Below are 27,510 nucleotides of genomic sequence, written 5' to 3' on the forward strand. Positions count from 1 at the left end.
AGGGGAGTGTTAAAGTCCCCTTCTATTATTGTATTATTGTTGATGTGTTTCTTTGATTTTGTTATTAATTGGTTTATATAGTTGGCTGCTCCCATGTTAGGGGCATAGATATTTAAAATTGTTAGATCTTCTTTTTGGATAGATCCTTTGAGTATGATATAGTGTCCTTCCTCATCTCTTATTATAGTCTTTGGCTTGAAATCTAATTGATCTGATATAAGGATTGCCACTCCTGCTTTCTTCTGATGTCCATTAGCATGGTAAATTCTTTTCCACCCCCTCACTTTAAATCTGGAGGTGTCTTCAGGCTTAAAATGAGTTTCTTGGAGGCAACATATAGATCAGTTTTGTTTTTTTATCCATTCTGATATCCTGTGTCTTTTGATTGGGGCATTTAGCCCATTAACATTCAGGGTAACTATTGAGAGATATGAATTTAGTGCCATTGTATGGCCTGTAAGGTGACTGTTACTGTATATTTTCTCTGTTCCTTTCTGATCTACTACTTTTAGGTTCTCTCTTTGCTTAGAGGAGCCCTTTCAACATTTCCTGTAGAGCTGGTTTAGTGTTTGCAAATTCTTTCCGTTTTTGTTTGTCCTGGAAGCTATTTAATCTCTCTTTTTATTTTCAATGATAGCCTAGCTGGATATAGTATTCTTGGCTGCATGTTTTTCTCATTTATTGCTCTTTCTGGCCTGCCAGGTCTCTGTGGATAAGTCTGCTGCCAATCTAATATTTTTACCATTGTATGTTACAGACTTCTTTTCCCGGGCTGCTTTCAGGATTTTTTCTTTGTCACTAAGACTTGTAAATTTTACTATTAGGTGACGGGGTGTGGACCTATTCTTATTGATTTTGAGGGGCATTCTCTGCACCTCCTGGATTTTGATGCTTGTTCCCTTTGCCATATTGGGGACATTCTTTCCAATAATTCTCTCTAATATACCTTCTCCTCCCCTCTCTCTTTCTTATTCTTCTGGAGTCCCAAGCATTCTAATGTGGTTTCATCTTATGGTGTCACTTATCTCTTAAATTCTCCCCTCATGGTCCATTAGCTGTTTGTCCCTCTTTTGCTTAGCTTCTTTATTCTCTGTCATTTGATATTCTATATCACTAATTCTTTCTTCTGCCTCATTTATCCTAACAATGAGAGCCTGCATTTTTTATTGCACCTCATTAATAGCTTTTTTGATTTCAACTTGGTTAGATTTTAGTTCTTTTATTTCTATAGAAAGGGCTTTTATATCTCCCAAGAGGATTTCCCTAATATCTTCCATGCCTTTTTCAAGCCCGGATAGAACCTTGAGAATCGTCATTCTGAACTCTATATCTGACATATTACCAATGTCTGTACTGATTAGGTCCCTAGCCTTCGGTCCTGCCTCTTGTTCTTTTTTTTTTTTTTTTTTTGTGGTGAATTTTTCTGCCTTGTCATTTTGTCCAGATAAGAGTATATGAAGGAGCAATAAAATACTAAAAGGGTGGCAACAACCCCAGGAATAAATGCTTTAACCAAATCAGCAGAGATCCCAAACCATGAGGGGGGAGAAAGGGGGTAAAAAGAGGTTCAGAAAGAATATAAAAAAAAACAATTAAAAAAAGAAAATGAATAAAGAAAAAAGATATAAAAGAATATATATATATAAATATATATATATATATATATATATATATATATATATATTAGATAACCTAGTTAAAAAAACAATAAAAAAGAAAAGGGTAAAAGTTAAAAAAAATTTAGCAGAATAAGAGAAAAATTTTGAAAAAGAAGAAAAAATTAAATTAACTGCAAGACTAAAGAATCATGGGGAGAAAGCCAAGAGTATCATGCTTTGCTTTCTCCTCCTCTGGAATTCCGCTGCTCTCCTTGGTATTGAAACTGCACTCTTTGGTAGGTGAACTTGGTCCCGGCTGGATTTCTTGTTGATATTCTGGGGGAGGGGCCTGTCATAGTGATTCTCAAGTGTCTTAGCTCCAGGCGGAATTGCACCGCCCTTACCCGGGGCCGGGCTGAGTAATCTGCTCAGGTTTGCTTTCAGGAGCTTTTGTTCCCTGAGCACTTTCCGTAGAGTTCTGGAGGATGGGAATGAAAATAATGGCCTCCCAGTCTCTGGCCCGGAGGAGCTGAGAGTGCGCCCTCAGAGAACAGTGCCCAATTACTCCTGTTTCCCTGGTCTCCGGCCGCGCTCTGAGTTCACCGAGCCTGCGACCGGTTCAAGGTAACCCCTAGCTGAGAGCTCACTCCTCGGCTCTGTCTCTGTAGCCGGCTTCCCCATTTTAATACCTGCAAGTTCTGTGACACTCAGACACCCCCGATCCTTCTGTGACCCTGCGGGACCTGAGGGCACACTGACCCCGCGTGGGCTTCACCCTAGTTTAGCCTCTGGAGTCATGTCCCTCAGTGGAACAGATTTTTAAAAGTCCTGATTTTGTGCTTTATTGCTTTGCCGCTTGCAGGGAGCCGGCCCCTCCCCCTGCGGTCTATCTTCCCGTCGCTTTGGATTCCCTTCTCTGCCAGTCCTACCTTTCAGAAAGTGGCTGATTTTCTGTTTCTAGAATTGCTGTTCTTCTTCTCTTTGATCTCTCATTGGATTTATAGGTGTTTACAATCTTTAGATAAGCTATCTAGCTGATCTCCTGCTCGCTGAAGTAGTCTCAGCCTGCTACTCCTCCGCCATCTTGACTCCTCCCCCTGTCATGTGTATCTTAAGAGAAAGTTTCCTTAACCTGGAAGAGCAAACATTAGAGAACCAGCAATGTTTCAAACAAGAGTCACAAAAACTATAATAATCTTCCTCATTTCATTTAGTCTCATGTTACTAATTCTTATTCTGTTTGACACACTTTTTCTCCTTAGTTCTGGAAATTCTTACCCAGTTCGGTGTAGTGATCTTAAAGATATCAAATTCGAAAACAAACAACAACAACAACAACAAAAACCCCAAAAAACAGTATTTGTCAAAACAAACAAACAAAAAACAACAAAAACCACCTGTATTTGTAAAAAAAAAAAAAAAAAAAAAGGTCCTTTACATGAATTCCTTGAGGTCAAAATTCATTTTGCAAGACCATCAGAAGAATAAGTACAAATGACAAAAGAAATTAAAAATGGAAATAGTTAAAGATCTGATATGAGATGGGCACCTGGGTGGCTCAGTTGGTTAAGCATTGGCCTTTGGTTCAGGGCATGATCTTGGGGTCTTGGGATGGAGCCCCACTAGGCTCTGCAGGGAGTCTACTTCCCCCTCTCCCACTGCCCCTCCACCCCACTCCATGCGTGCTTTCTTTCTTTCTCAAATAAATGATTTTTTTTTAAAAAAAGACCTGAAATGAAAGTTCATTATAATGCAAGTGACAAAGAAATTCAGTTATTTCTGTGACACATTAAATCTTGGGGAAATTTGTTAAGAACATTAGAAAGTTTTAAAGAACATACCTGAAAAGAATTATGGAGCTCAAAGAACTGATAAAGATAAACATAAAAAGTTGGTTTTCTGGGCAAAGAAAAATGAAAAGCCTTTGCATACATTTTCTTGTCAGAAGTGGGCCAACAGTCTGAGAAAGCTTAGTTTTTTTAACAGAAGGAAAGCAGAATTCCAATTATACTAGTGTATTTAAAATCAATTCATTCAACCTTAGTCCTACCTGACCATTCAAAATTCCATTCCAAAGTTTTCCATTCACAAAACTTTTACAACTTTCTTTTGCATTTGGATCTTGTCCAAAGTCTTTTCTCACCAATAACCAGTTAAATTTTAGGGGAAAACTATCTTCTTTTCCCTCAACAAAATATTTCCATTGCTTATATCTTTCTTTTTAAAAAATTATTAATTATTTTTATTATGTTATGTTAGTGACCGTACAATACATCATTAGTTTTTGATGTAGTGTTCCATGATTTATGTATAACACCCAGTGCTCCATTGCAATACTTGCCCTCCTAAATACCCATCACCTGTATCACCCATCCCCCACCCCCTAAAACCCTCATTTTGATTCCTGGAGTCTGTCATCTTTCATGGTTTGTCTTCCCCTCTGATTTTCCCCACTTCATTTCCCCCTTCCTTCTCTTAATGTCTTCCATGTTATTCCTAATGTTCCACAAATAAGTGAAACCAGATGACAATTGTCTTTCTCTGTTTAACTTACTTCACTTACCATAAGCTCCTCCAGTTCCATTCATGCTGATGCAAATGTTGGGTATTCATCCTTTCTGATAGTGGAGTAATATTCCATGGTGTATATGGACCATCTCTTCTTTATCCATTTGTCTTATGAAGGGCATTTTGGCTTCTTCTAGTTTGGATATCATGGGCTGTGCCACTATGAATATTGGGGTGCATATGACCCTTCTTTTCATGACATCTGTATCTTTGGGGTAAATACCCAGTATTGCAGTTGCTGGGTCATAGGGTAGCTCCATTTCTAACTCTTTGAGGAACTCCCACACTGTTTTCCAAAGTGGCAGTACCAACCTGTGTTCCCATCAATTTAAAAGGGTTCCCCTTTCTCTGCAACCTCTCCAACATTTGTGGTTTCTTGTCTTGTCAATGTTTGCCATTCTAACTGGTGTAAAGTGATAACTCAATACAGTTTTCATTTGAATTTCCCTGATGGCTAATGATGTTGAACATTTTTTCATGTGTCTGTTAGCCATTTGTATGTCTTCCTTGGAGAAGTGTCTGTCCCTGTCTTCTGTCCATTTTTTGACTTGATTATTTGTTTTTTGGGTGTTGAGTTTGAAAGTCCTTATATCTTTATTACACATCCCTTGCTTTCCTACATACAGAATTGTTTTCCTTATTTCTATCAGTCTTAATTACATTTAGCATAATTCTAACTCTTAGAAACCGTAGTCTCCAGTGAAAATCAAGTAGTAACCAATTGTGAACTGTTATACTAGAATTCTTTAGATGGCAAATTAATGAATATATTTCATAATTTTTAGGAAAGCACATTTTTTATAGTACAGTCTTCCAATAAGACACAAACAGATCCAAGTATCTTTAGTTTCTCTGCAATAAGAATTCAAAGAACTTATGTTCAGTAATCAATGCCTCAGTATTTTATTTTATTTGGAAAAGACAAATATCCAATGAATTCAATCCAATTTATTATTGAATTTAGCAAAACGTCAAAGTTTCAGGTTTAACAGCTATCTACAGGGTCAGATGACCATGAAACTGAGAAAGACACATTCTACAGTTTTTGCAGAGTTTGGGGTTTTGGGACAATGATTGAAGCCTTGGACATATGAGACCTCTCTTCATTTGGAGTTCTGGCAAAAGAGGTCAAACTGGAAACTAGTATTACAGAAAAGAGTTCCATGGAAGTGTTATACCTCTTAATGTGGGAGTTTGTACTAAGACCAGAAAATGTTATCAAAAAGATGAGATTTTTTTTCCCCCTGAGGTCTTGGAGTTCAAATATATTAAGTTATTAAGAAAATAACCCAACCATGACTCCAAAGGAATAGAGGGTGTTTGTCCCATAGTGGGAGTGATCAGCCACTGATTCTCACAGGGGCATCCCGCCAAAGGGAATGGAGTTCAACCTAATGGTTATGATTTCAGTCAGGGAGTCCTGCTGACCTCAGAAAGGAAGGCTATTGATTTTTCTGGAGTATCCCACCAAGGAGCAGCTTGCAGGAAATAGCAATGGCACTTTCTGTTGGGTCTCCTGCAACACAGAGAGACAGATACTTGTTGTCCAAACTGTGTCAGAAAGGGAGGGGCAGGACTCACCATTCAGATCTATTGGAATGTATTTTGACCATAGATCAAGATGGTAACTAGACCTGGGGGAATGAAGCAAAAAGGGGAGGGGTCCAAAAGAAGCCAGGTAACTAAAAACCACCCAGATCATGAAAAGGTGCCAAGTCCCTAATGTGTGCAGATTGACCCTGGGTGAGCAGCAGATGGAAGGAGGGAGAAGAATAAAGGGGTAATTTGCCCTCATAGGCACAGGCTGGCTGGCTTCAGACCTTTAGATGACACCAGAGAGCCACCCGGGCCAGAAACCTTCAGTGCTCTGAGGAGTACTAGGATTTGGCTGCAGAAGGACCACAAAGAGAAAGAAGGAAGGCAGGATCCATCCAAAGGGCAAAAGCGGAAAAATCCCTCACCCTTTAGGGCATAACTGGTCTGGTGGGTTCCCCCTAGGGCTTCAGATCCTCATGGAGGAGTAACATCAGCTGGGACTTGTTGGTTCCCCAAGGAATACTAGACTCAGTCCAGCAAGGGATAGTCCCAAGAAATTCCTGGAGAATCCAGGGAAAGCCCAAGGCTGACAAAGTCTCCCTGCACAGGGTCCACCAAATGTAGGGGCAGGGGTGCTCAGAAAGCCTCCTGGTAAGGGCTACCAAGTATGGTGCCTCTCCTGATCAGATGGGGACCTTCAAATGTGGGGCAACTCAACTTGTGGAAATCAGGACTGCTGTCAGTGAAAGAAGTCACCTGATGTAGAACAAAGGCAATAGGAGTTTACTGAATACACCACAGGGACATGGCAAGTAGGACCGCAAAGGAGAGACCATGAGGAGGAGGTGGTGAGGGACCACAGTTAGAGGGCGAGGGCAGAGTGAAGGAGCATGGGGCCTTATGGAATTTTCCCCTTTCTGATAATCTTAGGAGCTGGCTCTGGTTATAATTGGTCAGTAAGGGCCTATAACTATTTCAATGAGCCTGTTTGCATTCAGCTGGGTGGCTGCTGTGGGCCCTTTTATCTCCATCAGGTTTCCATTGCTCAAACCTGTTGCCGAAAAGTGGCCTCTACTTTATTGCTTGAAGTAAAGAGTTGCATGTAAAGAACTGAATTCAATAAAATACAACATGATCTTTAGATACATATTTTCCTGATCTGAGTATATTTCCTGACTTCATAAAAAATAAATATAAAAAGTGTAAACCACATAAAAAGCAATAATAACACCTACAAGAATAATATTTATATATTTTGGGGTCCAGGAAGGCCTTTATAAACTTGACACTGAGTGAGAAACCATAAAGGAAAAGAGTAATAAATTTGAATAAATGCCAAAAATATCGAAATATGAAACACAGAAATGGGAAACTATGTGTGGTATTTATTGGAGACCATGGATTAATATTTTTAATGTTACTGCATAAAAGAAAACAAAAGATGAGCATCTTTAAAGAAAAATTATCAAGAACACAAGTTGATAGCAATATAACAAATATTATGGTCAACAAACAAATGAAAAAGTATTTCAAGTCATTCATTAACTTAAAAATGAACAAAATTTATTTTTGTCCTATTAAATATCAAATTGGCAAAGTTTTAAAAAGTGAACAAACAAGAGTAAAATACTATTAGGATAAAGAAAGATGAATACAATGAATAAAAAATTCTTATTTACTTCCAATGGAAATATATATTTATGTATAGACAGATACTAAACTTCTGGGGAATAATTGGTCATTCAAAATTAATCCTGAATATGTACCCAACATTTTTTTTAAATTAATTTTTTCTAGGGAAGTAATAAGGATGTTTATACATAATTAACAAATATGTGTGAATATGTGTGTGTACATACATATTTATGTCCATACATTTATGAGTCTATCTACAAATTTAGTTATTTTAGTAGATGGACAGTGGTATCTCATTGTGTCTTTGTGTTTCCTTGATGGCTAATGTCTCTGACTACTTTTTTTCATTTACTTATTTGCCATTCACGTTTTCATTAGTAAAATATCTGTTCAAATCATATGTGCATTTTTATAATAATTTTTAAAGAAAAGTATAGTCTAAGTACAGTACAATGTAAAGCCCTTAAGTGCTCAATGTAATGAATTTTGACAAATACATATAACCACACAACTCATACATTGTGTCCCTTTGTCAACTCCAACTCTACTTCCACATCACTATTCTGACTTAGATCACCACAGATAAGTTTTGCCTGTTCTAGAGTTTCATGTAAATGAAATCACACAGTATACACACGTTTTTTTGTGTCTGCCTACTTTACCTAAAAATAAGGTTTCTGAGATTCATCCATGCTGGGAGTGTCAATAATTAGTTGTATCCTTTTGTGTGAATATACCACACATTGCATATTTATTTTCCTGTTACTAAACACTTAAGTTGCTTTAAGTTTGTGGCCCTTATGAATAAAGTTACTATGCACAGTTATATGCATGTCGTATTGAGAATATATTTTTATTTCTCATGAGTAAATATCTATGAGTGGAATTCCTGCGGTAAATGGCAGGCTATACCTTTTTCCACTCCATTAGTAATTTCTGAGAGTTCTATTGTTCCATATCATCACCAATATTCGGTGCTTCCATTCTCTTTAAACTGTGCTATTTTAGTAGGTTAGTAGTGGTATCTCATTGCAGTTTTAATTTGCATTTCTGTGATGACTAATGATGAGCACTTTTTTTCATGTGCTTATTATCCATTCATATGTCTTCTTTGTGAAATGTTTCCTTAAGTCTTTTGTCAAATATTTTGAAGAAGGGGGTGATACTTGTCTTTCCACTATTGAATTGTAGGATTTCTCTGTATATTATATATTTAAATCACATCAAAATGTTGTGAAAACCTTTCTATTTAATATTTTCCTATTTATTTTCTTAATAATGCCCAGAAGTTTTTAGTTTTGTTGCATTACTAGTTATCATTTTTAAAAACATAATTTGTAGTCCTTCCTATATTTTCTTAGGTTCTTTGCCTACTGAAAGTTTGTGAGGATACTCTCGGATATTTTTCTTTTTTACTTAGACCATTAGTTTTAAAATTTAGCTCTATCATCTATATAAATTAATACTTATGTACAGTGTGAGGTAGAGATTTAGTTTTTTTCCATACAGCTAGCATATATTTAAGTACAATTTTTTAAAGAAGATTTTCTTTTCCTTTCTTCCTTAAATTGATTTGGCTTCTTTCTCAAAAATTATTTCTTGACAAACATAAGAGACTCAATCATAGGAAACAAACTGTGGGTTGCTGGAAGGGAGAGGAGTGGATAGATGGGGAAACTGGGTGATGAACATTAAAGAGGGCACATGACGTAATGAGCACTGGATATTCTGTAAGACTGATGAATCATTGATCTCCACCTCTGAAACCAGTAGTACAATATATTTTAATTAATTGAATTTAAAGAAAAATAAAATAAAGTGAAGACAATAGCATACTCCATAAAAATTATTTGATGAATATATGTCAGTCTATTTCTAGAATCTCTATTATGTTTTAAAGATATATTTATCCATCCTTTTATCAAAACTATTTTGGGGATTGAGAGGTATAAACTTCTAGCTATAAATAAGTCACAGAAATGAAAAGTACAGCATAGGGAATATAGTAAAAAGATATTGTAATAACTTTGTGTGGTGACAGATGGTGACGACACTTACTGTGGTGAGCATTGAATAAAGCATAGAACTGTTGAATCACTTTGTTCTACACCTGAAACTAATAAAACATCATATGGCAACTATACTTCAGGTAAAAGTAAATAAATAAATAAATACTACCTTTATTACAGTGACTTCATAGTAATTTCTTAAACCAAATATTTTAAGTCTTCCATCTTAGTTTTTCTTTGTAAGATTGCTTAAGGTATTTCAGGTTTTTTTGCATTTCCAAATAAATTATACAAAAGAACTTGTCAATTTCCACAAAAATGTCTGCTAGATTTTCACTGGGGTTATATTAAATCTACATATCACTTTGAAAAAAACGGGCACAACAATAGTGAATCTTTTAAAATATAAAGGGCATATCTTTCTATTTATTAGGCCTTTAATTTCTTTCAGATATTTTCCTAGTAATTTTCAGAGTAAAGTTTTTGTATATTATTTGTTATATGTAGCTCTCAATAGTTTATATGCTCGGATGCTTTTATAAATATTTTAAAATAAAATTTTATTTAAAACTATTTGCTGGGCGCCTGGGTGGCTCAGTGGGTTAAGCCGCTGCCTTCGGCTCAGGTCATGATCTCAGGGTCCTGGGATCGAGTCCCGCATCGGGCTCTCTGCTCAGTAGGGAGCCTGCTTCCCTCTCTCTCTCTGCCTGCCTCTCCATCTACTTGTGATTTCTCTCTGTCAAATAAATACATAAAATCTTAAAAAAAAAAAAAAAGAAATGAAACTATTTGCTAATAATATTGAGCAATTCTATAATTTGATTTCTTTGTTAAATTTACTTAAAGTTTCAAATATTTTCCCATAGATGCCTTATTATTCTACTTAAATAACCATGGAAACTTGAACAGAGATTTTCTTCTTTCTTGCGAATACTTATATCTTTTAAATTCTTTCTAGCTTTCCTGTTTTAGCTGGGCCCATAGTACAAAGTGAAATGAAAATAGTGAGAATGGACATCTTTACCTTGTTCCCACAGTTGGAGGGAAAGAATTAGGTCTTTCCCCCACGTAAGTGTGGTATTAGCTATAGTTTTCATAGATAGCTTTTATCAGACAGAGGTTTTTGTAATCATAAATGTGTTTTGCTGTTATCCAAGTGCTTTTTCTGCATCTATTACCATCATAAATTTTTTATCTTTTACTTCGATAATGTGATGAAATATGTTAATTTGTTTTTGAATGTTAAACCAAGCTTTCCTTCCTGGGAGAAAATACACTTGCTCATGACATTAATCTGCTGTTTCTGGATTCCACTTGCTAATTTTTTGTTAAGAATTTTTATGTTTATATATTCTTGTGTCTATATATTCTATATATAGACATATATATGTCTATATATTCTTAATTTTATTTTCTTGTAACATCCTTTTCTATTTTTGATGTGAGATCTATAAGGGTTATGCTTCCTCATAAATGATCACTTATCTTCTGTGTTCTGAAAGATTTTGTGGCAGTTTTTAAAATGAATTTTTCCTAAGTGTTTGATATAATTCATGAGGAAAGCCTTTGGCACCAGTGTTTTCTTGTTAGGGAGGTTAGTGGTTAGACACGAATACCTTTGACAGATACAGAGTTCTCTAGGTTTCCCACGTAGTCTTTTGCCAATGTTAGAAGGCTATGTTTCCAAGGAATTTGTAAACTTCACCCAAACTGTCAGATTTATTGGCATAAAGTTGCTCATATTCCCTGTTCACAATATTTCCATACACTCATATGTATGTATGTATGTGTACAACCTAATAGTGATAGGATTCTTTCATTCCTGATACTAGACTTCAGTTTTTTTCTCCCTTATTTTTCTTAAATTACTATTATTAATGGTTATCATTATCTTTTCCAAGAATCATTCTTTTTTCTTTTTTGATTTTACTTGTCTGCATTCTATTACATTGAATTCTACTTATAGTATTATCCATTGTCTCCTTTTTTTAAAATTTGTTTTCTTTTTCCTAAAATTTGTTAGTAGAACCATAAATACTTGATTATGTGCCTTTGTTTCCTCATCATACAGTAACTGAATTCTATAAGATTCTCTTATGGATTACTACATAGACATCTTATAAATTTAATATGATGTATTTATCAATAAGACATATTTTCTAATTTCAACTGTGACTCCTTTTCTGACATATTTTTTAGCAGTGCATTTTTTAATTTCCAAATGTTTGGGATTTTTTACTATATCACCATTATTATTTTTGCATGTAATTCAGTTGTGGTCAGAAAAAATATGCTTTGTAATGATTTTAAATCTTTAAAAGTTAGTGAGAATTGCTCTATGTCACTGAATATTATCTACAGGCATACCTGGGAGATATTGTGGGTTCAGTTCCAGACCACTGCAATAAAGCAGATATTGCAATAAAGCAAACCGAATGATTTGTTTGGATTCTCAGTGCATATAAAATTATGTTTACACTATGTTTATGTTTTGTTTAAGTGTACAATAGCATTATGTCTAAAAAACCCACAATGTATGTACCTTAATTTAAAAATACCTTATTGTTAAAAATGTTAATGAAAATCAAAAAGTATAACAAAATAAAATAATTCTTAGCATCTGTGGGTTGAGGTAGGGAAGACTCATTACATGCAGGAGCACAACATAAAAAGACAAGTTTAAAGTAAAAGCTGGAAAACATAGCACTTAAACACTCAGCATAAGAAAGCTGCTGCTGTATTGATATCAGAAAAAGTAGAACTCAAGGCAAAGATTATTACCAGAAACAGCTCTTTCATAATGATAAAAGGGTCAATTCATGAGGAATACATACAAGATTATAACTATATATAATTAATAACAAAACATCAAAACCTATGAAGTAAAAATTTATAAATTTCAAGGAAGACATTGAAAAATCCCAGTCATATTTAGAGGCTTAAACACTGCATTTTAAATAATAGAAAAACTAGATTAAAAATACCAAGAAAGCCAGAGATATTTAAACTACACTATCAACCAACTATATGTAACATTTGTATGATATAATGCCAAAAAACTACAGTCTACACATTCTTTTCAAGTATACATGGATATTCAGCAAAATCTAGGCATACCTCACTTTACTGCACTTCGCAGATAATGCCTTTTTTTTTTTTTTAAACAAATTCAAGGTTTGTGGCAGCTCTACATCCAGCAAGTCTATTGGTTCTACTTTTCCAGCAGTATATGCTCACTTCTTGTCCCTATTTCAACTTTTTCAATCTATTTTCTTCTTTATTTCTTTTATTTTTTAAAAATTTGCTGTGTATTGAGAAGTTCTTTTGATCTATTTTCTTCAAGTTGATATCAGATTTTTTCATATTTTTATTCTAACATTTATGTTTAGTTCTTTTTTACAATCTCCACTTCTTTAACAAAATTTTCCATAAGTTAAAATATATTTCCTACCTTTCTCTAGGCCCTTTAAAATATTCATCACAGTTAATTTGAAGTCTCTACCAGATAATTCAATATTTGGGCCCTCACTAGGTCTGCTTTGATGGCCTGATTTCATTTTGGACAATTGATCACATTTTATTGCTTTATCTATTTATTTATTTATTTTTATTGTACACCAGATGTCTTATGGAAAAGAATAGTAGTGATTAACTTAATTCTAAAATAACTTTTGCTCAGGGTGCTTGGATGGCTCAGTTGTTTAAGCAACTACCTTCAGTTCAGGTCATGGTCCTGGAGACCCAGAATCAAGTCCTGCATCAGGCTGCCAGCTCCACAGGAAGTCTGCTTCTCCTTCGGACTTTCTCTCCTCTCATGCTCTCTCTCTCTCTTTCAAATAAATAAATAAAATCTTTAAAAAAAATGAAAGTGCCTGCTCCATATGTAAGCATTAACCATTGAGACAATCTCATCCGCTGTTGAGAGCGTTGGTTCTTTTGTTACTTCGGTTAGATTCAGTTCAATACTGACTTCAATGATTTGACTACATGATTAAGACCTTACCTTTGGCTGGTATTGAAGCACCAGGAAGACGCCAAGAATCCCTTCATGCCTTATATTCCAGCCATCAACCTTCCAAACTGTTGGAGGTTTTTGTTTTGTTTTGTTTTGTTTTGTTTTAAATTTACAGCCTAGGTTTCCAGGTCTGTTTGGTCAGTTTACTGGGGATTTCTCTGTGCTCATAGTATATTGTTCCTGGTTTTCCATCACACAGGCACCGTATCTCTGCTCTGCTTTCCCACATCCAGCCTTACAAGGCTTTGGCAATGTGTACAGTAAAGCTTTACAGCATCTGTGGAGAGTTTATCTGAGGTCCCCATCCCTCTCTTAATAGGTATTAGGCAACAACAGTGAATTCTGAATTGGTTCAAAGGTTTTCTTTCATTTCTCCTATTCTGTCTTCCGCCTTCCTTTGCTTTGCTTCCCTGTACCCCAGGGACCTTTTCTCTCACCTATTTCTCTCAGCTCCAAAAATGGCATGTGAATATCCAGTGATAATCTATGGGTAAGTGAGTGAATGATTGCAGAATCTCTTGGTGGCTGTGGCTCCTCAGTTTTTGAAACCAATTTACGAGCCAGTGCTTGGTCTCTAAAATGCATAGGAAGAGTTTAGCCAGTTTCTTCTTACCTCTGCCAACGGTTGCTTCCTTACACTCTTATTTCTCCATTAGAAATGGAATCCACCATAAATCCTTTTTCTCCCAGGATGAGGCTTGTCATTTTCTATTTTGTAAACATTTTTGTAGTCTCACCTGTCTGATTAATTAAGAAAACCTTTACTTTTATGAATTACCCAGTTGTCCTTGTTGTTAAATGGAAATGACATTATGTTGTTACTTTCTTCATCTCCAGCAGCAGAAGACATTTTTAAATTATTTTAATAGTAAAAAATATCAAATAATTATATGTTTAATAAATTATGATTTGCCATAGATTACAGCATTATAAAAGTGATACAGAAAATTATTATTTTCATTAAAAGATTTTATATTTTTTAAAAATTTCTTTATTTAAAAGATTTATTTACTTATATATTTATTTGAGAGAGAAAGGGAGATACAGGACACTTGGAAGGGGCAGAGGCAGAGAGAGAGAGAGAAGCAGACTCCACTAAGCCTCAAGCCTGACACAGGGCTCCATCCCAGGATCCTGAGATCATGACCTGAACTGAAATCAGGAGTCGACACCTAACCGACTGAGCAACTCAGGTGCCCTAATGGTTTTATATTATTATTTTTATTTTAAAGATTTTATTTATTTATTTGACAGACAGAGATCACAAGTAGGCAGAGCAGCAGGCAGAGAGAGAGGAGGAAGCAGGATCCCCGCGAGAAAAAAGCTGGATGTGGGGCTCGATCCCAGGACCCTGAGACCATGACCTGAGCCGAAGGCAGATGCTTAACGACTGAGCCACCCCAATGGTTTTATATTTTTAAATGACAAATGCAGATTATGAAATTTTAGTTAATGCATTTTAAAATTATGGCTATCTCTGGTGAGATTATATACTCCTTAGCTAGGGATCATCTTGTTGCAAGGGACAGAATCCCTCTCTAGGTATTTTTTCCTTTGATGCCAAGCTACAGTATTTCCACACAAATAGGCTCTTGTGGAAGGACTATACAGTAGGGTTCAGAAGCAGCTGCTCTTTCTAGCCCTTTTACATTAAACAGCCTCTCATATCTGCTACTCTCTGCACAGAGGTGCCCCTCTATCTAAAATGATTCTCTGAGATCCACTTGGAGATATTTAGGAAGGAGAATCTGGAACGTTCTCTCAGGTTCAGCCTGTTATGGTTATGTTGTACTAACAGGAAGGTTGGGAAACTTTATTTTTTTTATTTTTTAAAAATATTTTATTTATTTATTTGAGAGAGAGGAGGTGAGAGAGAGCATGAGCGAGGAGAAGGTCAGAGGGAGAAGCAGACTCCCCCTGGAGCTGGGAGCCCCAAAGCAGACTCTCCCCCCCCCCCAATGCTTGGAGCGCCAGGACTCTGGTATCATGACCTGAGCCGAAAGCAGTCGTCCAACCAACTGAGCCACCCAGGCATCCCAGGAACCTTTATTTGTGAGTGTCATTGTCATTTTCATCTTTGTCTAAATGTTTACAATCTTGCTTCTTCATTAGAGAACAACTCTTTTAAGATCAAGATCTGACTGGCTTATTCCACGTTGTATTCCCAGTATGAAAGGAAGTGTCCTGCACGCAATGTGTATTCAAGAGACATTTTAAATAACAATCTCAAGCTCTCTTCCCCACCACAGAAGTGTTATTTTCAACCACTGTATTTCTGTTATTTATGAAATTTACTACCTGGCGCAACAGTCCTTACAAAGATTAAGTAATACATATGAGATTTAAAGTGGTATACAAAGTTACCACCTAAAGGATTTTATAAAATATGAATAGAAATTAGACTTACTGAATCATAACAATTAACAATGGAGTTGAGGTTTAAGAAAAAAATGTGACCATGCAGTATGAGAACAGACTTGAGATAAAGGGTAATGTGTTCAGTGACTAAGGTAGCATTAGAGGTTCAATATGCTATAGGGTAAAAGAGAGGGAGTATATTTCCATATACCGAGTATGGAGATTTCTTCTGAGGTGAGTCTTGATTGTTGAATATATTTCCTCAGGCAAATATAGTAGAATGATTGGAAAATATTTTAAGTTTTATTATGAGTGCTACTAGCAAGTTCTTTCTTTTATTTGTTCTTTTCTTCCAGCCTTCTTCTTTTCTTTTTTTTTTTTTTTCCTTCACAAAATTGTAATGGATACCTATTATGTATAAGGCTAGGCACCTTTTTTTCAGAGCTACAGAGAGAAATGAACAAAACAAATCCCATTCCCTTATACAGCTTGCATTTCATGGGGAAGGACAAATAATGAACAAATATATCCATAACGATGAGTATGTGTGTGTATGTGTGAGTGTGTGTGTGTGCACCTGCCAGTGTGTGTGTGTATGCAGTGGTAAGTGCAGTGAGAAGAGTTATTGATAGGGAGTACTATTAGCTGCTCTTTTCAATAGACTATCCTCTGGTCAAAGGCTACATCCTTGTACTTGAGAGACCTGAAAGAGCCATCCAGGTACAGGAACAGTGGATTGGGTGCAGTATCTATCAGATGACAACACTTGGAGATGGGAGCCCACTTGTTACATTCACCCAAGTTCAAAAATGCCAGAACAGCTGGAGTGGAATGAAGAGAGCACTGAGTGATAGAAAATAAATTTGGAGTGGCAACTCAGAGCCAGATGACATAACGTATCACAGATCATGAAAAGGACTTGAGATTTTATTCTAATAAGATAAATTATTGGAGGTTTTGGAGCAGAAAAAAAAAATGATCTTAAAAGGATCAGTCTGGCTGCTGTGTAAAGAATAATCTGTATAAGACCATTAGAGTAAGGATAATTTTTGTTCATTTTTTGAATTAGTGTTGGGACATACATATATCTTCTGTTGTAGCTTTATGGGTCTTTAAAGTATTCTACATAAAGTACATTTTTGAGACTTCTATTGTCAGTCAACAAAATGGATTTGTTATGCTTATGACATTAAGACATTCAGATAGAAAAAAAATGAAAATTTCGTTATGTCGTTTAAGCCTCCAAATAGTTGAATGCATTATTAGACTGAGTATGATCATATAGGAGCAGGTAGCAGCTATAATAAATAGTGTAATGTCAAAATTATAATTTTAAAACCCAATTCAAGATATTAAAAATATTAAATCATTGGTATAATCATGTGAATGTAAATGTATGTAAAAATAATTTTCCATATTGGATTTTAAAATAAATATTTGTCAGAAACTATTACCGAAAGAGAAGATTTACAAAGATACACGTGGAATATATTTTTAACAGCATCATAAATAGCAACATAAAGTTAAATGAATTTCAAGAAGGCTTAGATTCGAAAATAAGGGCATCTATCTGGGAGCTGTTGATGTACTTAAAGAGAAGAAGTTATTTCAAATCAAATGTTATATAATGGTTGTCATTTTGGGGCTGCTACTCTGCCAGACACTGAACTAACATATTGTACAGATAGATTATTTTTAATATTCTCTCCATTCACTGCTAACGAGAATAAATTGTGGTCAGTTACTACTGAAAAATAAGGCCTATTATTGCATCTCTATTTTAGGTAAGTAGTGAATTCTTAATCAAGAAAGTAAAAATATGGTTTAATCAGGTTAGTATTGAGATCATTGATGAAATAATAGAATCCCAGATCTTCCTATTGCTCTGGAAAGAAAGAGCTGAAAAACATTTAGCTGTAACAGTACAGAAAGAACTAATACACTACAGCTTTATATTTCATTTGTTTATTTCCTGCAGCTGCCTTGCAGGAAATGTGTGTATCATCTAATTGGGAAGGTGTCCACCAGCAATTACATCAGATGGAATCCATGGGATCCAGCAATTATAGCAGATTGGATTAAGAGCAAATGGATACTTAGTACTTCTTAATGATGATGATGACGATGACCATACTAAGAGTATTGGTGTGACATTAACAGTGAATAAAAGACTATTTCCATTATCTCTCTCTTTCTTTTTTTTACTACATATGTAACATTCTTACTTGCATTCCAAGTTTTCAGTGAGAGCACATCTTTCTCAAGGTCTCTCATTTGACAATATACCAGTTAGTGATAAATGAACTAAATGAGGTAGATAGCATGTTTTAGCTAGATATCATACAAAGGGCAACTAGTAGTAATCATAATTTTCTTCTGCATAATATATTTCTATGGTGATCTAAAATTAAATTATAAACATTGAATAACTTCACCTCTTAGAGCCAAATAAAAGGTCATTATTTCCAGAAATTAACCTCAACTGCATCTTACTCAATAAATATCCACCTATCTAACTTAAGCTGAATTTGAAGTAAGAGGAAGTACAATTGCTATAGAATGCAGAAAATCAAAAAATTATTGAAGTGGGATTTTAAATAATTCTCTCAGAAATCAAAAGATAATTTGTCATATTAAACTAAAAATGACCAATTTAATTATGCATTCAATTGTAAATAGTTTTAACATTAATTAATGTTATTCTTTTGATACTATAAACTTTGATGGGTAATGTGATCTTCTAGGCTTCTAATAAGCAGAGATCATATATAGAATCACCTATGAAACCTGACCTAGTGCTAAGTACGAGAGACAAAAGGAACTGATACTGCACAATTGATACTGTAAACAGAATACTAAATTTAATAAGACATTCTAATTAGATTGAAAAGTGATCAAGTTAAAATAATGATCTAACAGAGTTCAGGCTTTTTTCATGTTTCATGCAAAAGTAAGGAAAATGCATTCTAGAGTTAATATCTGGGAAAAATTAACTTATTCTCTTTCTGTTCATAATGCAAACTTTTAGAAGTCTACATAGGATCTATGGAAATGGGTATTTGTAACTCTTGTGTATATTTTGTGTGTGTGTGTTTCTTTGAAATTTTCTTTGATGTGCTAGTTGCCTTAGGGTATTTTGGAGTATGCTTTTGCAAAGAATTTTTTTTTTTCTATTCCAGTCAATAGGAAACAAAATTAAGTTTGATGTTTAAACATACCTAAACTAGGAAATAGAGGCTCAAGAGACTCACAGTTTTTGGAAAGAACACTCATATTGTATTTATTTATGTAAGCATTTTACTTTTTATGAATGCATGAAAGAACCCAATATGTGATCACTCTGTAAAACTTCTTTTTGAGCAGTTTATAGAAAAATGCATTTCTTGTCTAACTCCACTGTCAAAATTGTTGTTGCTATGTGAGATAACTTCTTTATATATTATGGTATTATAGAAAGCAGTGTTCTAGCAGGAATGGCTTTTTTTTAACTCATTTCTATAATCTCTCCCAGGAGTTGCTGGCCCTGCATTTGCATGTAGTCTTCTTTAACATTCCTAATCTAAATGTTACATTTATGGTCTATAACATTTATTTTGCTTTAATAACTGAAGTAAATTCCAGGAATCTTCAAGACCATAGAAGGGGTCTCATACATTATCACTTTGATTAAATCTCAACTCCTGATTATGACAGCAGGGCGTTTATGGCGTTCTGGCACATGACAGCTTTATAAAGCTTCTTTTGTGTCATCGTGATACCACTTAGTTTTGCCATTGATCTGTGCAGTGTAAGATTTTCAATGGTAAATCCATACTGTGACCCAGCATTCTTTTAGTTTTATGCTTGGGGAAGCAGTGCATTCTATGTAAATAACTTTTAGTCAATGAGAGCGAAAGGCTAGTGAAAAAGAGGAGGAAATAGTCTATCAAAGTGGTCTATGCACTTTGAAAAGGCATATTCAAATCACCTCCAGTCTATGCATATGCTGTTATCATAGAAGAGGATCATCGACTGAGTACGATCTATAGACAAAAACTCAACTAAATTTTCTGACTTGGTAGGAATAAAAATGAAGGAAAAGTCCATGTTTTGTGATTCAGTTATTTCTCCCTGGGGAGAGCAGCCATGGGTTTAAAAGATAACCAATGAAATGAGCACTGGGTTATGGCAGAGAACATCAACTATCTAGCCTTTGTATCCAACAGTTAGAAAAATATCATAAAACATTTATGTTCCCAATTCATAGATTATGGACATACATTTGGGGCACCTCACAATGCTTGTCTCGCCTGACCTTCCCACCTCCCAAGAGAGTGAGCTTTCTGCTGGAAAGTGTCTAGGCAGCCCATTCTATATTGAAATTATTTCAACCTTTCCTTTTATTGAGCTAAATTAGTTTCTCTACAACTTCTCCCATACCAGTCCCAGGTCTGCTCTTTGGATCTGCACCCAATTATTTAATTCTTTTCTCGGACAATCCTTGACATAGCTAAAAACAGGTATCAAGTCTCCCTAACATTTATTTCCAGGCTATTTGTATGTCACTAAAGCAAGATATCCCTCATATGCCTTGTCTCAAGATGGTGATGAGAATAAGGTGAAATAATAGATGTGAACATGTGTCAAGAATAGAAATAATGATACCTGAAATTTATCATTGTTATATTTTAAAACTAAGAGGTATGAAATGCTAAGCCTTTAGCTTAAATAGTTTTTGCCATGGTAATTTAAAAAAAAAATTCAATTGTTTAAACTTCTGCATTCTTAAGGTTGAACTAAATTAGTGCTGAGATAAGCAATAATTAAGGCAGATAAAGCAGGTTAATGCAACCTCCAGGAAGGATAGAATATGTAGCCACGGAGACTCAGTTGAGAGACTCTTCTGGTTTAGCAAACCCAAAGAAGTTGAGGGACGGATCCAAGGAGGCTTCACTGTTAAGTACAATGTCTCTTATAATATGAGAACTTCAGCCATAGGTCCTGTCCCTCTGACAGAGATCTTTCAATCTGGGGGTTAAATCTACCTGTGGCATCTACATAGTTATTCAGACCCTGGGTTCAGATCAAGCTTACATCTGACTATACACTTGTTAACTGTGTGAACTGTGGCAAGTGATTTTAACTTTTGGCTTCCAATTCCTTGTCTGAAAATGGGGATAATAATAGTGTTATTGTAAGGATTGCATGATTTAAAACATAGAGTGGCTCAGAGCTCAATAAATGTCAGTGACAAGGATGATAAATTCCTCAGTACCAGGGCTAGAATGGGTATCTTCAGCTATACACTTTCCTTAATTTGTGCCCAAGGTTATGTATTATAGCTCCATGTTTAAGTCAATGGGCACAGAGCTGGTTTTCTTACTCTTTCTCTCATCCTTAGAATGTGTCACAGAGAGAAAGCTGAGATATTGTGCACTGAAAAGAATTTATTCATTAAGAAAATGCACGCCCCATAATTAACTGACAGGACTGCTACAGATGATGTTGATGACTTGTTACAATCTGCCTACCCAATCTGAACAAACCCATTTCTTCTACATTTGGCCAAAGAGTAATATCACTGTTCCAAGTGCTCAGTTCAAAGCCACATAATAAGGGTCAGTCATATCACAAAGAATATTCCAGTGATATCATTGACCTGAACAAGAGAAAAATTATAGATGCAACTACCAGAGTAGTAGTACCCTCACCAGTGGTAACCAAAGTTGGAGGGAAAGACAAAACAAATGCATCAGGTGCATAAATTGTCATAAGTACGCAGGCTCAAGTTAACAACTTTATTAATAATGTATTTCCCTTTGACCTTACTTGTTGCTATATAAATCCCTTCCAAATGTCTTCTCAAAGTAGAAGAAGCAAATCAGACCACCAGAAATTCTGTCCATGACTACTGTTACTTCATTTTCCTATGGATTTCTCATTCCGGTAGAGTCAGATGGAGGAGTAGGTTCCCTTTGCAGGCCACATGGAGTGACGCCTGTTCACAGCAACCCTTTCTGTGAAAGCCGGAGGCAACTTGGCTTAGTTGTAGTATGTTGTTGGCTCATAAGACTATACTCTTTTTGCAGTTTCTCCATTTTCATTCTGTTTTATTTTTCATAAGTCTTGCTGACTGATACAATTTCTTCTGAATTTTCAACTTAAATTATTCTATTTTCCTCATACTTTGATGACTTTCTGATTTCTTCTTTGGTCTACTTTTCTAATCAATACTGCCCACTCAAAATACAATACAATTTGAGAAGTACACTCTTGAATCTTCATGTTGTTTTTTGAATTTTATTTTCTTTCATTTTGTTTCACTTTGTTCCTTTCTTTTCTTCTAATAGGAAACTTTTCTTTCACTCACATTTCGAAAAATCTGGCTTCCACAGGTGACAGGGGTTGACCCTTTTGTTGCCCATTGGTATGATCTAGAATCCATCTGCATTCTGTAATCAGGCTGTGAGGTTGTTAGCTCAGAAACTCCAGAAGCTAGAAGCCTAGGAGTTTGGAGACAGGACTCCTTTACTTCTTTCTCCTGGAGGTTAGACCAACCTTATTTGGCTCCTTCTTCTTCCCTTAAAATTCCTTGGTTGTGGCTGAGATGCTGTTTAGGGGATGCCCCTTACTTCTGGTCTCTTTCTTCCATACCCCTTCCATAGCCATGCATTTACTTTATGTTTTGTGGATATCTACAGCCTCATTGTATTGATAGTTTATGCAGGTAGAAAATTTCCTCAGCAGATAAAATACCAATAAATAGTAAATTTTTGGCTCTTCCATCAATCAGAAAAGCATGAATTAAATAGGTCATATTTTGAGGATGCTAATTATACATATAACATTTTTATGCCCCTGTAGGATCAATTAATTTATATTAGATATAGAATTGAACATGCTAGTATCAGGACCTGAAGCTTATATGAATCTGAATAAATATGACTGCATAGATGCTGAAGAACATATCTAATGAAACTAGTTTGTTACAAAATTTATTTTAAAACCAAAGCTGATAGAAAAATTTAAAACAAATATCAGAATAATTTTATGAACAAAGAAGTCAAAGTCATATTTACAAACTATTTATGAAATAAGAACTTAGTATACTAAAACCTATACAGAGTTTTGAAGCTATACTCAGGAAAATATTCTTAATTTCTAAGCATTAAATCACTTGAAAATCTTTGAAAATAATTGAAAATAAACATAAGGAAATTATTTAGACAGAAGCAAAAAATAGATAAGTAGTAAAGTTGATTTACAAATCCAAAAACTGGTTATTTTATTGTTAACTGGTTATTTTTAAACCAAATTAAATAAGTACATAGATAATCTAGTTAAGAAGAAGAGAAATAGTAGTAAATAAAACTATCATTTTGAAAGAAGTTTTAAGTGCTTCTAGAAAATAATTTGGAGGGGCTATTTTGTACACTTCTATACAAATATATATAAAGTATGTGGACAGTAGATCGATTTGTATGGAGAAATATTACACAGTAGTTAAGAAGGCAACAAGAATTGCTATCTTATTTCTGTCACTTGCTAGCTGTGTAAAATTGGGAAATTTATTCATATTATCTGTGCTTCAGTTATATCATCTGCAAAATGAGGTTGATTTTAATTAGATTTACCACAGCATATTGTTCTGAGGATTGAATTAAAAAATGTATCAAAAGAACTTTGCAGATTCCTGGCACCAAGTTTGTGTCTAATAAAAGTTCAGCATTAGGGGTGCCTGGGTGGCTCAGTGGGCTGGGCTGTTGCTTTCGGCTAGGGTCATGATCCCAGAGTCCTGGGATGGAGCCCCACATCGGGCTCTCTGCTCAGCGGGGAGCCTGCTTCCTCCTCTCTATCTGCCTGCCTCTCTGCCTGCTTGTCATCTCTCTCTGTCAAATAAATAAATAAAAAATCTTAAAAAAAAAAAGTTTGGCATTAATAACAGTTGTGATAGTTGGGTTTTGTGAGCAAGCTTAATACTTTATCAGTGACTAACTTGGATATTCTTAATATATTATTATTAGAATTACTTTAAGCCTCGCCATACAGATTGGCAAGTGGTAAGCAAATTAGTATACACATTTTCAAGGAAATAAAACAAAAATCAGTGATTAGATAACTTCAAGGGCTATAACTCAGCCCCAGTTCAAAGCCCCGGGGACTCATTTCAAAGGCCAACTTCCAAATTTCTTCTGTCTTCCCACTCGGTTGGCAACCATGCTGTAGGGAACTTGCATAAACAAGGTATGGGCAAGGGAGAGACCTCCTTCTAGGACTTGTCTGGATTTAGACCCAATGTTTTTGCTGTTATCAGCTGCTGGAGCTGTCATCATCTGTTTTCTTGGCATAGAAAATATCATTTATAGCTTGGGCAGATTCACTTCCATTTTTTCTGTTTAGCTCTTCTGGCATTGGTGATCATACAGAAAAGGTGGTCAGCCCTCCCCACCCACCAGCTCCCCTGCAAGTATAGAAACACCCTGCTTTTGCAACAACGTAGCTGCCAAGTCTTAGAAATCCAGAGGACAAAAGTGAAGTACACTTTCATTTCCTCTCATCCAGAACTTCCAAGGGAACACAGGCTAGTACCAGCTAGCCTTCCCTCCCTCAGATTCTCCTGCTGGAGCTGAAATATCTTACCACTCCTCACTCATCCTTTCTTTCATTTGAACTCTTTTTCATTCAAGTTCCAACGGCTTCACTAAGTGTGATATTGGTGGGTAAGGGATGGTATTGATTAACCAGGTCATGTCTTTTATCAAATCTATGAGCTATAAGTCAAACCAATCTTCAAATGCTTTAAGCTGACATTAGAGGGGGGTATCTCTTATTTGGTGGAGAAAGAAGTTGTCATAGAGACACAGAAAGTTTAGTGTGAGTTGGAAAGTAGGATACAGGTCACAGTAAAGGGAACAAAATCAGAAAAATGGGCAAGATTCAGGGGTGTATGGTCTTAAAGATCATGATAAGGAATTTGGATTGCATTCAGATTGTAATGATAAACAATAGAGGATCTTATGCCAGGGAAGGTCATGATTTGGTTTATGATGCTAAATATGGGCACCATTTCACATTTCACAGATGAGAGAAGAGGTAGAGAGATGTCATAGGATTTTGTTGAACAAATCCAGATGAGAAATGAAATGATGGTGAGGTCCAGTGCTGTTACAGTGCAAAGGATGGCAAATTAGATGTGGAATGGAAAGAAAATGAAAAGAATCAAAGATGAGTTCTTTTTACAGACCTGAGAAACTAAGTAGTTGGTAGGGCCATTTAATGAAATGGAACATTTATTCTGCTCCAGGCTTTGAGATATGTAGAGTAAGGGAGAAAAAATAAATAGTTTCCATTTGAGAATGATGTGCTCAAGGAGATGAACGTAACCTTCAAAGATGGGAGTAAAGATTCAGGGAGGTTACTAATGACAGAATGGCCATTGCCTCTGTTGGGGGCAAGATTTGTTTGACTAGGGGAGGATATGAAGGAAATTCCTGTGGTAATGGAAACATTCTATAATGTGTTGCATACTGGTGTATGCATTTGTCAAACCTCCTGGAACTATATGCTTAAGATCTGTTCACTTCAAAAATAGAAACTTGTGTGTTACAAAAACAAAAGTAATTTTGCTTGCATATAAAAAGGTGAGAATAAAAACAATTGAAGTAAGGAAGTTATCTGCTGAGAGAAGAGTCAAATAACTTTAAGTCTCTCAGCAAACTGTTTCTGCTAAGCTTATTGTAGACAGAAATTTGACAACCTCGACTACAAAGAATCCATCACAGTTACTTGAAGAAATAAGTTATCAAGAACTCCCTCCACAGTAATGATATCTTGTCAGTTAACCTTCCTTATATGATCAGATATATGAAGGCTTGTATCAGTCACCACCTGACCCTAAATTTCTCAATGAAGTATAAGGAAGCAATGGTTCATGGATATCTTGTGTTCCTATAGAGTGGAGGTCCTCTTGAAGAACAAACATGTCTTGGGAGCTATAGGAATTATCCCTAAAGATAGAGACACCCAGAGACATGTTAGGACAGTAAAGTGTGATGGTTAATACTATGTATCAGCTGAAGTCTCCTACCCCTTGTCAGCAGCATTTGCTTGCTTTCTAGGGTAATGAACATTCATTCTTTCTCTGGAGAGAAGGGTAAGCAGATGTGCCAATAGCCATAAAAGCTTTGCATCTTTTACTTTCGGGGTCCTCCACTGTGATGCAAACCACTGCATGCAGAAGTAAACATTTTGCCCTCATCATGTTGCCCCATGGGGCTTGGGGTCATGGGGATTCAATACTAAGTTATTGCTCTGGCTACTGCTTTTTGCTGTGAGTTTCACAGCAAAAAAGGGGTATCTGGGTCTCTGGCTTTGGGCTCTGTGTTCCTGGCTATATACATATATGAAAAGCAAACTAACTTGGTAGCTTGCAAGCAGGCCATTCTCAGATCCTTCACAGTTTGGAACTAAAATAGAGATTCTATGGTAATTATGTTAATCATTTCTCATGCTGTAGGTCAGATCCTCAGATCAGGGCCTTAACTCTAAAACCATGTGGACCACAGAGGCCAGAAAAATTTGCTGGCTATTTCTAGCCAAGATAATGGGACCTATGCAAATTTAGAACTACCTGTCTTTGAGGAATAAAAATAAAATAAACAACTCTGCAACCGTCTGCTACATCCCTAAGCTCCAAATATACTGTTAGTAGCCTGCATTATTGTTTGAGTGTAGTCATTTGCTATCAGTTGTCACTGTGACTCTGCTTTATAAAACTAGATACAAGCAGTAAGCAGTAGGCACCCCTCCAACATTGCCACTACAGGAGACAAATTTTGCATTAAACTTACATTTAAACTGAGCAAGCTGACTTATACTTTCATTGCATAAAACCTTCTCTTGATTTCAGATATATACATTTTCAATTCTTCTAACATGGGGCTCAGTTCTTACTTTTTTCTGAGAGCGGAATATACAGACAAGTTAACAATAGACTTCTGTTCAGATCTACCACCATTATCTTCCTATATCGAACTTATATAAACATCTCTATAGCAGCTTGTAGGAAGATCAGAAAATCTGAAATTTGCAACACCGTACTACTCCCCTCGATACTACATCTTCCCAGGATAGAGAGGTCTCTCTTCACAGCTCACTTCTCCTCTGACACTCCTAACTTCAAGACCCAGCCCTCTTGTGAGGAGAGCTCTTTCACTGACATGTTGCACACCTCTGGTCCTGTTCCAAAGATGTTAAACTTGTCCTTCAGGTAAACTCGCTCTTAGGCAGTGAAGCATATGATTCCAGGGCAGGCTACCACATTGCCCGTCTCTGGCACTCAACTCATGTAGTCTAGGATTTCATGGGCTTAATGAAACATATTAACTTTATGAATCTGCCTGCAGCAAGAACTCTTCTGTAGGTTTAGGGGAGTAGCTAAAACAAAGAGGTACTTAGAAAATTCTATGAATGTGAATATATCTTGAAATATAGATAAAATTGATTTTAGTCCTGACAACATTATAATAATATTTATTCTTATATTATCAATTGGATAGTGGCAATGGAAAAATATTCAACACATTGTGCAAGTCATTACTTTGTGTGATTGACTACTCTAACCAGGTGATTATTTTAATGCTTTATTGAGAGACAGTGTGATAGTGTGTCTGCTACACCTCAGTAGGTTATTTCTTTTTAGGTAGTAAACATACGCTATGCAATATACAGGACCTTGGGTTTTAGATTTTGATCGATGATCTCATGCTAATTTCTATTCAGTTTGTTTTGGTAGTGGGAAACTTTAAGAAAT

The sequence above is a fragment of the Mustela lutreola genome, chromosome 6 (assembly GCF_030435805.1).
Source record: "Mustela lutreola isolate mMusLut2 chromosome 6, mMusLut2.pri, whole genome shotgun sequence".
In the NCBI taxonomy this organism is placed as follows: domain Eukaryota; kingdom Metazoa; phylum Chordata; class Mammalia; order Carnivora; family Mustelidae; genus Mustela; species Mustela lutreola.